General features: G+C 38.3%; 1 protein-coding gene and 1 long non-coding RNA gene across 7 annotated transcripts in view; one reads left to right on the top strand and one right to left on the bottom strand.

The window, feature by feature from the left end:
• The window catches only part of PDE4D (phosphodiesterase 4D), a 1455129-nt gene that overhangs the window by 1383670 nt on the left and 59164 nt on the right, over window positions 1-12295 (bottom strand). The window lies entirely within an intron of this gene.
• Window positions 10210-12049, top strand: LOC109501486. The gene is made up of 2 exons (XR_002159582.3): window positions 10210-10664; window positions 11893-12049. It is a non-coding gene; the product is annotated as an uncharacterized LOC109501486 (long non-coding RNA).

A 12295-nucleotide genomic window follows, 5' to 3' on the forward strand; every position in this document is an offset into this window, starting at 1 on the left:
TGTTCACTTCATTCTTCAGTAATCCTTCCTTGGCCTCATCACGGGGGACTTGTGATTCTCACCGGAGCCCGTTTTCAAGAAAGGAAACTCTTCCTTCTTTCATCTTTAAAAAGCTAACCACCTTCATGTTCATGTACCAAATGTACCTACTTCAAGACCTAGAACTAAAATGCACCAATGATAATTTGCTTCTAGTCAGACTTTCATACTGACATAAGCACTACCTTTTCCCCCTTCCAAGGTTACCCATCTTTCTTTCAGCATATTTCCCAAGAGGTCTGCACTAAATCATCAGCCATCACATTACAGAAGTAACAAAGCAGACACTCGAATAACACACATGCTGTTTGAAGAGGTTTTTCTCACCCAACCTCCTTCTCACTCACAGCCTCGTACCCAGCCCAGGCAAAGTTTTAGTTCATCCAGAATACATTTTATGTTCTGTTCCACAAAAATACACATCTTTGTATGAGAATAAGCCAGGCCACGTTGAGAATATTATTAAAGACACAATACTAAGTCCTCTCCCAGCTTAGCCTCATGTGCTCCTCCTTTGTAGTGTCTTAGTTTGTTCCAAAATACTATAGACAAAATGCCATAGACTGGGAGCCTTATACACAACAGAAATTTATTGCTTACAGTTCTGGAGGTGGAAGTCCAAGATCAGGGTGCCAGAATGGCCAGGTGAGGGGCCTCTCATGAGCTCTATGAGGCTTCTTTTCTGCAGAGCATTACCTCCATTCATTAGGGCTGTGCATAATGACTTAAACACTGCCAAAAGGCCCCAACTCCTAATACTGGCCATGAGGATTTCAACACGTGAATTTTGGGGCTATCCAAACAGCTTATAGCGTTTGGTAAGCAAAGCATGGATTCTTGCCTCCCTTTTATAGGCAAGCAAACTGAAACTGGAGGTGGCAATGTGACTTCCTGAGGTTTCTCTTCTATAAAGTGACTAAATTAGAATTCAAAGTCAGGTTCAGAGTCCTTTCCCATGCAGGATAGTCCAGAATAATACAATGTAGGAAACTTCAAAAACTTTTTTTTTTTTTTTTTTTACGGAAAAGATAAAGACCAGAGATAAATGTAAGATTAAAGATAAAGAACAGTTAAGTAAAGGTAGGAAAAGACACAAGAGAGGCATTTACATTTTCACTGGACAATTGTGTAACAAAAGCAGCTACTAACTAGAAACATTTCTAGAATATTCTATACAACACAAGAGAAGGTTATGTAATTTCACATTATGTTATGTACTGGTAACAGTAGAGCAACAAAGACCAAAGTGAGGATTCCCATCCCACTTTGCTTGTCAGTGACATTATCACCTCCTGTTAATTTTCTCAATGTGCTATTGTGGGCTGTTTATCCTTTATTCAACAGAGGCTAGTGCAATTATTCTTGTTTATCCACAATATATTTAGGAGAGGCAGTGCTATAGGTAATTGAATATGCAAATTAGCAAAGACTACTAAACACAGTAACATCTCATTTATTTAGACCCTGCCCAAAACTGTAAGGCTCCCAAACAGGGTTTAGCAACCTTTTTTCTATAAAGGGCCATATAGTAATAGTTCAGTCTTTGCAAGCCATACTGTCTCTGCAGCAACTACCCAACTCTGCACTTGTGGTGCAAAAGCAGCAGGCAACAATATATAAACTAATGAGTGTGTGTTGCAATAAAACTTTATTTACAAAATCAGATTTGGCCCACAGGAAATACTTTAAGAATTTCTGCTTAAAACATAACCCTCTCCCAAAAGTAAAAAATGCACTTATGTTCTTATTACTCTCAGGGGGAGAATTAACACCCTGAGCAAATGCTCGTTTTCTCATTTTATATACAATTTTTCTCAAAAACTGTACTATTTTCGAGGCCCCTGGGTGACTCAGTCAGTTAAAGATCCTTCAGCTCAGGTCATGATCTTGCAGTACCTAAGTTTGAGCTCTGTGTGGGGCTCTCTGCTGAGAGCTCAGAGCCTGGATCCTGTTTTAGATTCTGTGTCTCCCTCCCTCTCTGCCCCTCTCCCTCCTGCATTCTGTGTCTCTCTCAAAAATAAATGCTTATAATCTACAGCAAAAGAGACACAGGAATTTCAAAGCAGGAGTGTTAACAGAGGCTAACAGAGGAAAGGCCAAAAGCCTTGAGAACAGACAGAAGACAAAAACAACAGGGCAGCCTGGACCAGCTAGTTTAGGGGTAAAACACTTTTCCTAAACTCGTTACGGTCATCTTCATCATTTCTATGTCACCTGACTCATTATCACTTACTTAGAGCAAACTTCCATTTTTTGATGGTCATAATGATGATTCTGAATTGCCAGGGGAAAGATTCCATTTAATCTTACGACAGAAGAAACACACAGACATCAAGGACCCATTTAGAAAAACCCATCAAAATTGGCTATTAGCGTTTTGAAACTGACTGAATAAACTCCAGTTATCTAGAGTGTATATTTTAAGAAATAATCAAATCCCCCAGATAATCATGGGAAGACAAACATTTATAAAGCACTTACTATGAGTCATGCATCATTCCAAACTCTTTTATGTATATTAATTTATTCAATGTACCCAACAACCCAACCAGGTCGATACTTTTATTACCCCACTGTTCAGATAAGGAAAATAAGGTACAGGGAGATGAAAACATATAAACACAGCTACAAAGAGGCAGAGACGAGATCTGAACCCAGGCAGTTTTTTTTATCAGTTACTACACATTACCAAGGCATTACCTTATAACTATACTGGGTGCCTTATTACAAAGACCATGAACATGATAAGATACATGTAAAATCTCTACCAAATGTAATACAGTCTTCAGAATCTAACATTTGAGACATGCCAATGGTTTTCAATGCCTCGGGGTAAAACTAGTAAGAGTCTATTATTTTTGTTCAGTTCCACCAAAATAAAAAGAGGGGCACCTGGGTGGCTCAGTTGGTTCAGGGTCCAACTTCAGCTGAGGTCATGATCTCTGGGTTCATGAGTTCGAGCCCCACATTGGGCTCCATGCTGACTGTTCAGAGCCTATTTGGGATTCTCTCTCTGCCCTTTCCCTGCTCACACTTTCTCTCTCTCAAAATAAATAAACTTTAAAAAAAAAAAAAAAGAGCTTTTAGACCTTAGATTGAGGAGATTTTGTTTTCAATGTTGCACTGAAGATTGTTTTTGGAATGAGCCAGACCAATAAACAAGTAAATGGTGTTATGGGAAAATTCTTTTTAAGAACTCCTAGTTTCATCAGATAAATATGAGTATGTAAAATAATTTAGTCCTTCTATTTCTTAGATCAGGATGTGAAGATTAAAAGAGATATTTATTTGTTGTCTTTATTTCTTAAATAGCTCAATTGTAAATTTGGCTTATATGGAAAAAAGGCATTTTGTTGTTAATAACTGAGGTTAATATTGGCTTATCACCCAACAAAAATATTCATCTCTAATGCATCCAGAGTAAAGGACTAAAATTGGCTTATGATGTTTTATTAAAAGAAAATTGAAAGTTTATGGAGAGATTGTTTTCAATAGCAATGACCTGAAAAATATTTTTGGTTACTAAATGGGCATCTGCAGTCTTTTTCATTTGTGCCATTAACATTTTTGCTAATTTCTAGGACCTCAGAGTGGAGACAAATCTTTCAGCCTCTAGAAAACAATCTACAAGCCACACTTACATTATTTGCAACATTTGCTCACTCCATGCAACAAATTGTTCTCCAAAAGCTACATACTCTTTATATGTAGGTGAGCACTTTTGTCCAATGATAAGTTAATACTCATTGCACAACTTAAAAAATACTCAAGGAACAGGAAAGAGTGAATAAGTTTCAATCATTTTCTGTTCCCAGTTACTCATTTTCTTCACAGGCTTTTCTGAAACTACAAAGTGAGAGATTCAAATACCTAACACAGAAGAGGACGGGCTAGATGTATTAAGAAAAACATCCTATTACCCCTTATTTCACAATAGGATATAAAGATTAAATCAATAATAATCTTTATAATCATAATTTTCATAAAATTATGTTTTAGTAGTCTTGAGAAGTTGTGAACAGAAGAGATTAAGCATTTAAAAGTAGGGGGCAGGGGGTGGGGGGTCTGGGTGGCTCTGTCAGTTAAGCCAAAGGCAGCTTTGGCTCAGGTCATGACAGCTCAGAGCCTGGAGCCTGCTTCAGATTCTGTGTCTCCCTCTCTCTGTACTCCTCCCGCTCCCCTGCTCATACTTGGTCTCTCTCAAAAGTAAACATTAAATTGTTAATTAAAAAAATTAAAATAAATTTAAAAAATAATTTAAAAGTAAAATTATATTCCTAATTTCTTCTAGATGATAAAGATTGTATTTTTTTAATTTAACCTTTGGTTCATGGTTACAAGGCCTAGATTCTATGTGGACATACTAGAGAACAGAAAGAAAAGAAACAGAAATGGAATAAAAAGGAAAGAAGCAAAAAAAAAAAAAAAAAAAAGGTATAAATTGGTTGGCTGGTCACCAAAGCAACTTTCTGTTTTCTGCAGACAGAAATAGGACTGCATGCTGTATCTAGGTGAGGCCATGTGACCCACCTCTGGCCACAACAATGTGAACAATCCTTGGGGCATCTTCCCCTCTGCCACCACACAAGGACCTGGTTGGTGGTAATGATGTAATAAGAGCAGGGCCCCGAGAACACCACTTGAATGAGAGGAATGCACCCATCAAGATCCATTTTACTGAACTGGTACAGCTACCATGAAAAGCATTATAGACTTTCCCCCCAAAAAGTTAAAAATAGAGCTACCATATGATCCTGCACCTCCACTTCTGGGTATATCCCCAAAGAGAATACAAACAGGATGTTGAAGAATTATCTGTGCTCCCATGTTGATCGCATCATTATTCATAATAGCCAAGACATGGAAACAACCTAAGTGTCCTTGATGAATGGGTTAAGAATGTGAAATATAAACATATACTGGAATATTATTCATCTACAAAAAAGAAGGAAATCTTGTCATTTGTGACAACATAAATGAAACTTGATGGCATTATGCTAAGCAACGTAAGGCAAACAGAGAAAAGACAAATACTGTAGGTTTCCACTTACGTGTGAAAGCCACAAATGCCGAACTCACGGAAATAGAGAATAGTGTTTGCTATGGGCCAGGGGGTGGGGGAAAAGGGAAGATATTGGTCCAAGAGTATAAATTTCCAGTTAGAACATGAATAAGTTGCAGGGATCTAAAATATACCATAGTGATTATGGTTAGTAATACTGTATTACATACTTGAAATTTGCCATGAGAATAAATCTTAAGTGTTCTCACTACAATAAAATAGTAATTATGTCACATGATGCAAGGGTTAGCTAATGCTATGACAGCAATCACTTTACAACCCTTAAGTGTAACAAATCAACATGCTCTACAGCTGAAACTTACATAGTGTTGTATATCACCTGTATCTCAACAAGGCTGAGGGAATAAAAGAAGTTAAAAAAAATCTTTCAACATTATTTAAGTTAGTAAAGAGGGCTCTTACCCCATCACCAAAGGCACAAGAAAGTCAGATTAATGTCTCCAACTAACAGTTTTCCATTCTGTACTACAAATGAAATTCATTCATTTCTAGCAAGTCCCCTTATGTACCTTATGTTAGGTAGGGTGCATGGGATAAAGGCAGGAGAGGCTCCATTCTATTCATATTCATTGTGCTTATTGTGCTTCCTGTTCAATTTCATCTAAAGAGAAAAAAAGGTTGTCGAGGCAGAAGTGCTTCCATCGAACAGATATTGGTGCTGGGAAATAATTAAATGCATCCTAACAGTAAGCTCAAGCAGCTCAAGCATAGGCATGACTGTGGCCAATATCCCAAAATGATGATGATATGGCCAAGTAGAACTACTGACAAATTTGGAATTCGAAACTAGTGACTATTCAGAAAGTCATTTAGACCATTAATTTTATTCCTGGGAGCAGCAACAGTTTAAAACCTCCACAAGTACTCCATTACTTCAATTTAATAAAGCAAGTCAAGACAGGAATAAAAAGTCCAAGAATTTTGACTGAATTTCCTAACTCACTTTTTCCTGTCAGGAAACTACCTCCTCTCAAACTTCATCATTAGCAATTCTAAATGTATCCAGTGAAGGAACGCTGATCTCAGTCCTGGTGTGGTTCTATATCTAAATGGAAGGAAAATCACCACACAAGCTTAAACAACAAGAAAACCCATCCTGCCTGAGGGAAGCAGACACAGTTTAGAAAAGAAATCAAACAACTCAGTAAGAAATGCATGTGGTATTTTCTTTCTTAAAAACTGATTTATACTTTAATAGGCTGATAGTAACAGTTATCTTAAGCGACATTCATATGACACTTAGAAGGTTACTCATTATGTTCTCACATACAATATCACGTTTACCTGTCACAGTAAACCAAATGGTATTTTTAACACTCAAGTAACTGACAGATAAGGACTGAGGTTCTAAAAGCCTTTGTAACGTTTCAATATTAAACAACGAAGACTTCCTTCGCTTTAAGAAGTACTTCTCGGGGGCACCTGGGTGGCTCAGTCAGCTAAGCGTCCAATGTCGGCTCAGGTCATGATCTCACAGTTCATGGGTTCAAGCACTGCATCGGGCTCCGTGCTGACAGCTGAGAGCTGGAGGCTGCTTTGGATTCTGTCTCTCTCTCTCTCTCTCTGTGCCCCTGCCCTGCTTATTCTCTACCTCTCCCCCTCCTCTCTCGCTCTCACTCTCGCTCTCACTCTCAAAAAAAAACATTTAAAAAAATTTTTTGAGTATTTCTCCAATATTGAGAACATGCTCTGAAAATAGAGGAACTAGTGTCGTGAGCATCTGCCATACTATCAGAGTGTAGTTGTATGATACATTACGATATACAAAGAATTAAAATATTCTTTGAGAAACACTTTCTCATTGTGTTGCTGATACTCACTAGCACAGTAAAATACCAGAACATACGTCATCATTTCCCTTTTACAGACGTAGAGACTGAGGCTTAGAAAAATTTAATGACCTGAGCATGAGCTCACTGACTGCAAGATTATTTCACTAAGCCATTCTACCTCTTGAACTTGGAGGGACACAATCTTGCTAGCAATCAATAAAATGGGAAATTACATCACCTGCACACATTATATCATTGGAATAATTGCTTTTAAATTAAATCTCCTCCTCTACCAATGGGTAGTGTTGCGTTCCACAGAGTAGTACACAAATCTAAGGTGTTTAACTCTTTGTGATGTACCCCGTGCAATGGGGTGGGCTGGGGGAGGTGCCTCATTTGTTTTGCTCTGCTTCCTTTAAAACATACTCAAGGTGGAACAGCAACTCTTTTGAAAATGCCAACGAGGAAAAATTAAATTCTTGAGCAAAATTAAGCAGTAAGATTAGTGCTATATATACAACCAGAAAAAAATGTCTTAGAGAAGATCAAGTCTTTCCAAAAGCAAAATTCATCAGCTAACGCTGGAAAATCTAATTCAATCAATAAAATTTTTTTTTCCAATTTGGATTTATGTCATTGCTTTAGTAGGTAGTGTTAATACTTTCCAAGTGCCAATGCGTATTCATGAACACTTTGCAAATCATAACGTAATGCATTCCTTTTTGGATACATCTTTTGTCAAATCCATCTGTCTATGGCAGACATGCAGTCTTACAGATCCTTATCTGTAAAAGGATCTGTTCCTTTTTCACAATGCCCTGTTCACTGCTATCCAGTGGCCACCTGGCAACCCTCTACTCTTGCTTTTCTTAATATCCTGGCCTCTCTCAAGAAGGAGGTGTGTCCCTGGCATTTCTGGCAGAACTGAAGAGATAAAAGTCCTCTACAAAGCACCAAAGCAAGTTGTCAATAATCGTAGTGTATACACAGCACTGTTTCTATTTTTAATATCTTAATTTTTTCATGTTTATTATTTGGAGAGAGAGTATGCAAGCGGGGGGAAGGGCAGAGAGAGAGGGAGACACAGAATTGGAAGCAGGCTCCAGGCTCTGTGCTGACAGCTCAGAGTCGGATGTGGGGCTCGAACTCATGGACAACGAGATCATGACCTGCACAGAAGTCGGACATTTAACCAACTGAGGCACTCAGAAGCCCAATACAGCAGTATTTCCCTGAGCCCTAAACACCTGCTCTAGGTACCTTCTGAATTGCATGGGCAGCTTGTAAAAGTTTGATAATGAGCTTAAATCATTTTTATTTGATTCATCTAAGTAAGAGCCCAAGCAAGTTAGTATAAAGAATGAAGGCAGGAAAAGGTGGAAGGGACCCTAGCACAAGAAAGGGGTGCCAGCTTGGAAGTCAGAAGCCAGGTTAGATAAATCAGCTTCCACCCCCACCCACATCTTAGTCTAGATGGGACTCGAACCACCCTGAGGGATGAGACCACATTCCTTTTATAGGTGCACCACTTTCTTCCACTAACACAGTTAGGAATGTAGAACAACGAGCACATCAACTATTAGTATTAGCGTCTGTGGCTACTGACACTCAATAAATCAACTCGCTCTTCTGTTTTGATAAAGGAATGCATATCCTGTCTTCATAATGTAAATGTGTTTCTCAAAGAATATATTGGAACTGCTTTTACTTAAAACTATTTTACATACATTTGGTTGATACAGAAAAGAATCCTATGTTGGTGATTTTTCTTTCCTTTTATGAACTTCATCCACTGGTGTGACCTAAGAAGTCACATTTAAGCAAGTGAAAATATTTTTAACAAAACTTCGCATTTTCAAGTGTGATCTAAACATAAAATTTTGCAAAAACACAATCAATATTCCTCCCCTACCAGCTAATCATGTCAGTCATTTATACAGGTACAACCACAAATAAACTGCTCTTGAGTATATAAGTAATATTTTTATAGTAATTGGCAAATAATTGCTATAGCAGTTAGAAGCTTTTATTCGCCACAGGAACCCACAATTTTACCAAACTGTTCAAATGATTTATGCTTGAGGTTTACATATGTGACAAATAGATACATTTGCAGCTCTAAGTCTGAAGAGGGAAAAATCAGGCAAAAAGCAAACTAGAAAACAAGTCAGATTATAAGAAATCACCTAGTTGTGTGCTGTATTGCAAAAAAAGTATAAAAATTATTGGAAAGGAGGAAAAAATATTTCTAAGTACTAACTTCATAGGCAAAAGCCTTTTGTTTTAATGAAAGGCTGGGGGAAAATCAATAATGATTTAAAAGTAAAAAGTAAACTGCTTACACTCACCAGTCTATACTCAGTATTAACTCCATCCTACAGTGTATGCTATAGAAGGTAATATAATGCTAAAAAAAAAAAAAAAAAGAAGAAGAAGAAGAAGGTAATATAATGCTGATGTTTTCCAGTTTCTCATTTTAATCCACTCCAGCTTTGTCTTAAACCTTGTCAGCAACAGAAGTCACCCCCAGCAACTATACAGTCCTAACAACAGCTTCTCTAGACTAATTTGATCCTGATCCGCTAAAACCACAAATTCCAATCCGCATACTTTATTCTGTTAGGCTTATGTCTGTGTGTATTTAATGTACTTCTTTTAAGGCTTTTGAAAACAAGCTAGTGATTTCTCATTCAGCTCTCTACCACATAAACAGAACCACTGAGGAGCATTTCTATACATATAAAAATGTTCTAGTTATTCACAGATTATGTCTTAAGTCAGCTTCAGAGGACAGTGAAGAAAAGTAGCACTGCCGTAATTGTACATTTCTCCTTTCTCTAACTGCTCTAACTGCCATGTACCTGTGTCCCAAAAGGACTGCTATCATTTGCAGCTCCCTTACAGTTTTGGACAGTGGGGGTAGGAAATCCTGAAACTTGCCAGACTCCAGTGCTCTCTCAGCCATTGCTTTGACACCAGCAGCCCGTTTTAAGCTGCTCATGCTGGACCTCTATCAACTTACTGACCCCATAAAACAAAAATAGGGCTAGCAAATGCACGGAACAGCTTTCTTGAAAATGCAGCTTGACTGTGACTCGTGACAAAAATCTCAAATAACCGTGCCGGGTTTTACGAGCTTTAAGATTAATTGCACTGAACTTGATACATATAGTATAGCACCTTGAAAATGAATCATCTGCTAATTCAGTATTTTCTAATTACAATCACTCCCTCCTGGGGCATGTAATTAATTTACTGAGTTAAAAAAAAAAAGAGTCAGGATTACTCACACAGTCTTGAAGATGCAATGTCAGCTATTTAGGACAGAAACATCCAAGGCCGTGTTAGAACTCAGTTACGACTACATATGCGTTAAAGCAGGAACTGGCAGGCCTCTGAACTACAGCAACTATAGGACTCGTGCTTCTAGTGCACGGGGCTATAATTTATGAAACTGAGCCCCAGATCCAGCCAATCACTTAGCTCCTCATAACAAGTCTAACTGGCTCTGGAAAGCTGAAAGGACTGCACTAGAACAACAAAGATGAGATATTCCACACAATAATGTGCTTATGTGGAATCACATTTCCCTGCAAGGCCAGAGAAAAATCACAGCTTCGCTGTCGGAGGGAAGGAGAACAGATGACCTGGAAGAATGTGACTAGATATGGAGCAAGATCTTGTCTGGCATGGCAATCCCAACCGTGCCTGCATTAAGGGACCAAGCTACCCCCGGAAGTCCAAGGGCAACTACAGCAGCAAAGCCGGAGGTAATTCTCATCTTTTTATATATAGGAGGAGTAATGCTGAGTCAAAATCATATACATGAAGTCACTCGGGCAGTTAGGTGTGCTTCAATTTCATTTTACCTTCTTCCACTCTTGTCTTTTGTATGGTCATTTGCTATTAAGTAAGTAGGAGTAGGGGGAGGTTTCACGTACCTGAAACACACCTGAAACCAAAATGATCATTTGTGGAGGAAAGGAAATCATGTTTTCAGAACTGTTTTACAGGTACCTTTTCAGATGGGCAGCCTTCCCCCCCCCCCCCACCCATAGAAACAAGAATAAAGGGTACAGAGGCAGGTAGGACAGGAGATGCATTTCATGAGCATGATGAAATGCTTTTCCTATCTCAAAATAAATAACTATGGTCAGAGAGTAAACTGGGAAGATAGGTCATTGCTCAGTTCCTCTGGCCCTTGGCACTGAGACCACGAGAGAAGGTACCAAAATGTACCATGGTGAGATTGCGGGGGCAGAGTTCAGCACTGGACAGAGTTGACAGAGTTCCTGTGGCCCTGTGGTTCCCGTGGCCATATTTTCCTGAGATCCTATTAGATTTCAAAGTGTTAGTTATAGCAACTACATGTTATTCCAAACTTCTAAATTTGTAGTTATTAAAAGATCTGTGGGAAACATTTGTAAGTAAAAGTAGTAACTAAAATAGAAAAAAAAAATTGACATTACACGTAATCCAAATACCACGCCCTCACATACTTGACATGCTTTACCTAATGACAAATCCTTCCAAATCTTCAGCAGATAGTATGTCTTCAACCAACTTTTCCCCACTGTAAGATTAACAACAACAAAACCTTTGTAGTACACTTTTAAGTAACAAAATTAATCATTTTGCTTACCAAGGGAAAAGGGAATCTTCACAATATTCAAATCGTGTCAGTTTTATGTGTTCCCAAAGGAACAAGTGGTGAAGGGAGACTCCCTTTTTTGTGTGATTTAATGTAACCAACAGTAACAGAAGAGACATTTCTGTGTTTTTTTTTTGTTTGCTGTAATTGACTGAATTCAATGTGAGCTTTGACACCGAGATGAAAAACATAGCAGAAAAAGTCATCTATTGGCAGCCCCACTACCCCCCCATCCCCCCACCCCAGGCTTTTTTTTTTTTTTTGAATTGTCTAATTTGTGACCAGCCAGGGAAGAATATTTTTCCTTTGCACAATTTTTTTTAATTAAACCTTTCTTTATTTGGCAGTGCTGCTACCTATGAGGACTACCTGAGAAGCAAAACTTCTAAGGAAGTGGGTTTCCTAAATGTTGTTCCCTTTACTCCCAGATAACATGGATACTCTAGTCTAAAATAGTTTCCTATTCCCTTAATAAAATTCCATTAAAATCCCCTTCAACTCCTATGTCCAAATCTCCATTTGTCAATAGCCAAGGCCAAGAATACTCTCAACTGAGCCATTTAAGTCAGTTTATGTGTATTTGTCCCAAAATTTCCTACAGAGAGACTTCACATCCAACAGTTTTGTACACAACTATCTTACCACCCAAGACAATGGCCAGCAAGCATCCAGCATCTCTGAGTTAGAAGCTTTCACAGCTTCTGTACATTCTCTACGTCAACATGTAGTAGCCAAGCTACAGGTTGATCC

This window comes from Felis catus, chromosome A1, assembly GCF_018350175.1.
Source record: "Felis catus isolate Fca126 chromosome A1, F.catus_Fca126_mat1.0, whole genome shotgun sequence".
In the NCBI taxonomy this organism is placed as follows: Eukaryota; Metazoa; Chordata; class Mammalia; order Carnivora; family Felidae; genus Felis; species Felis catus.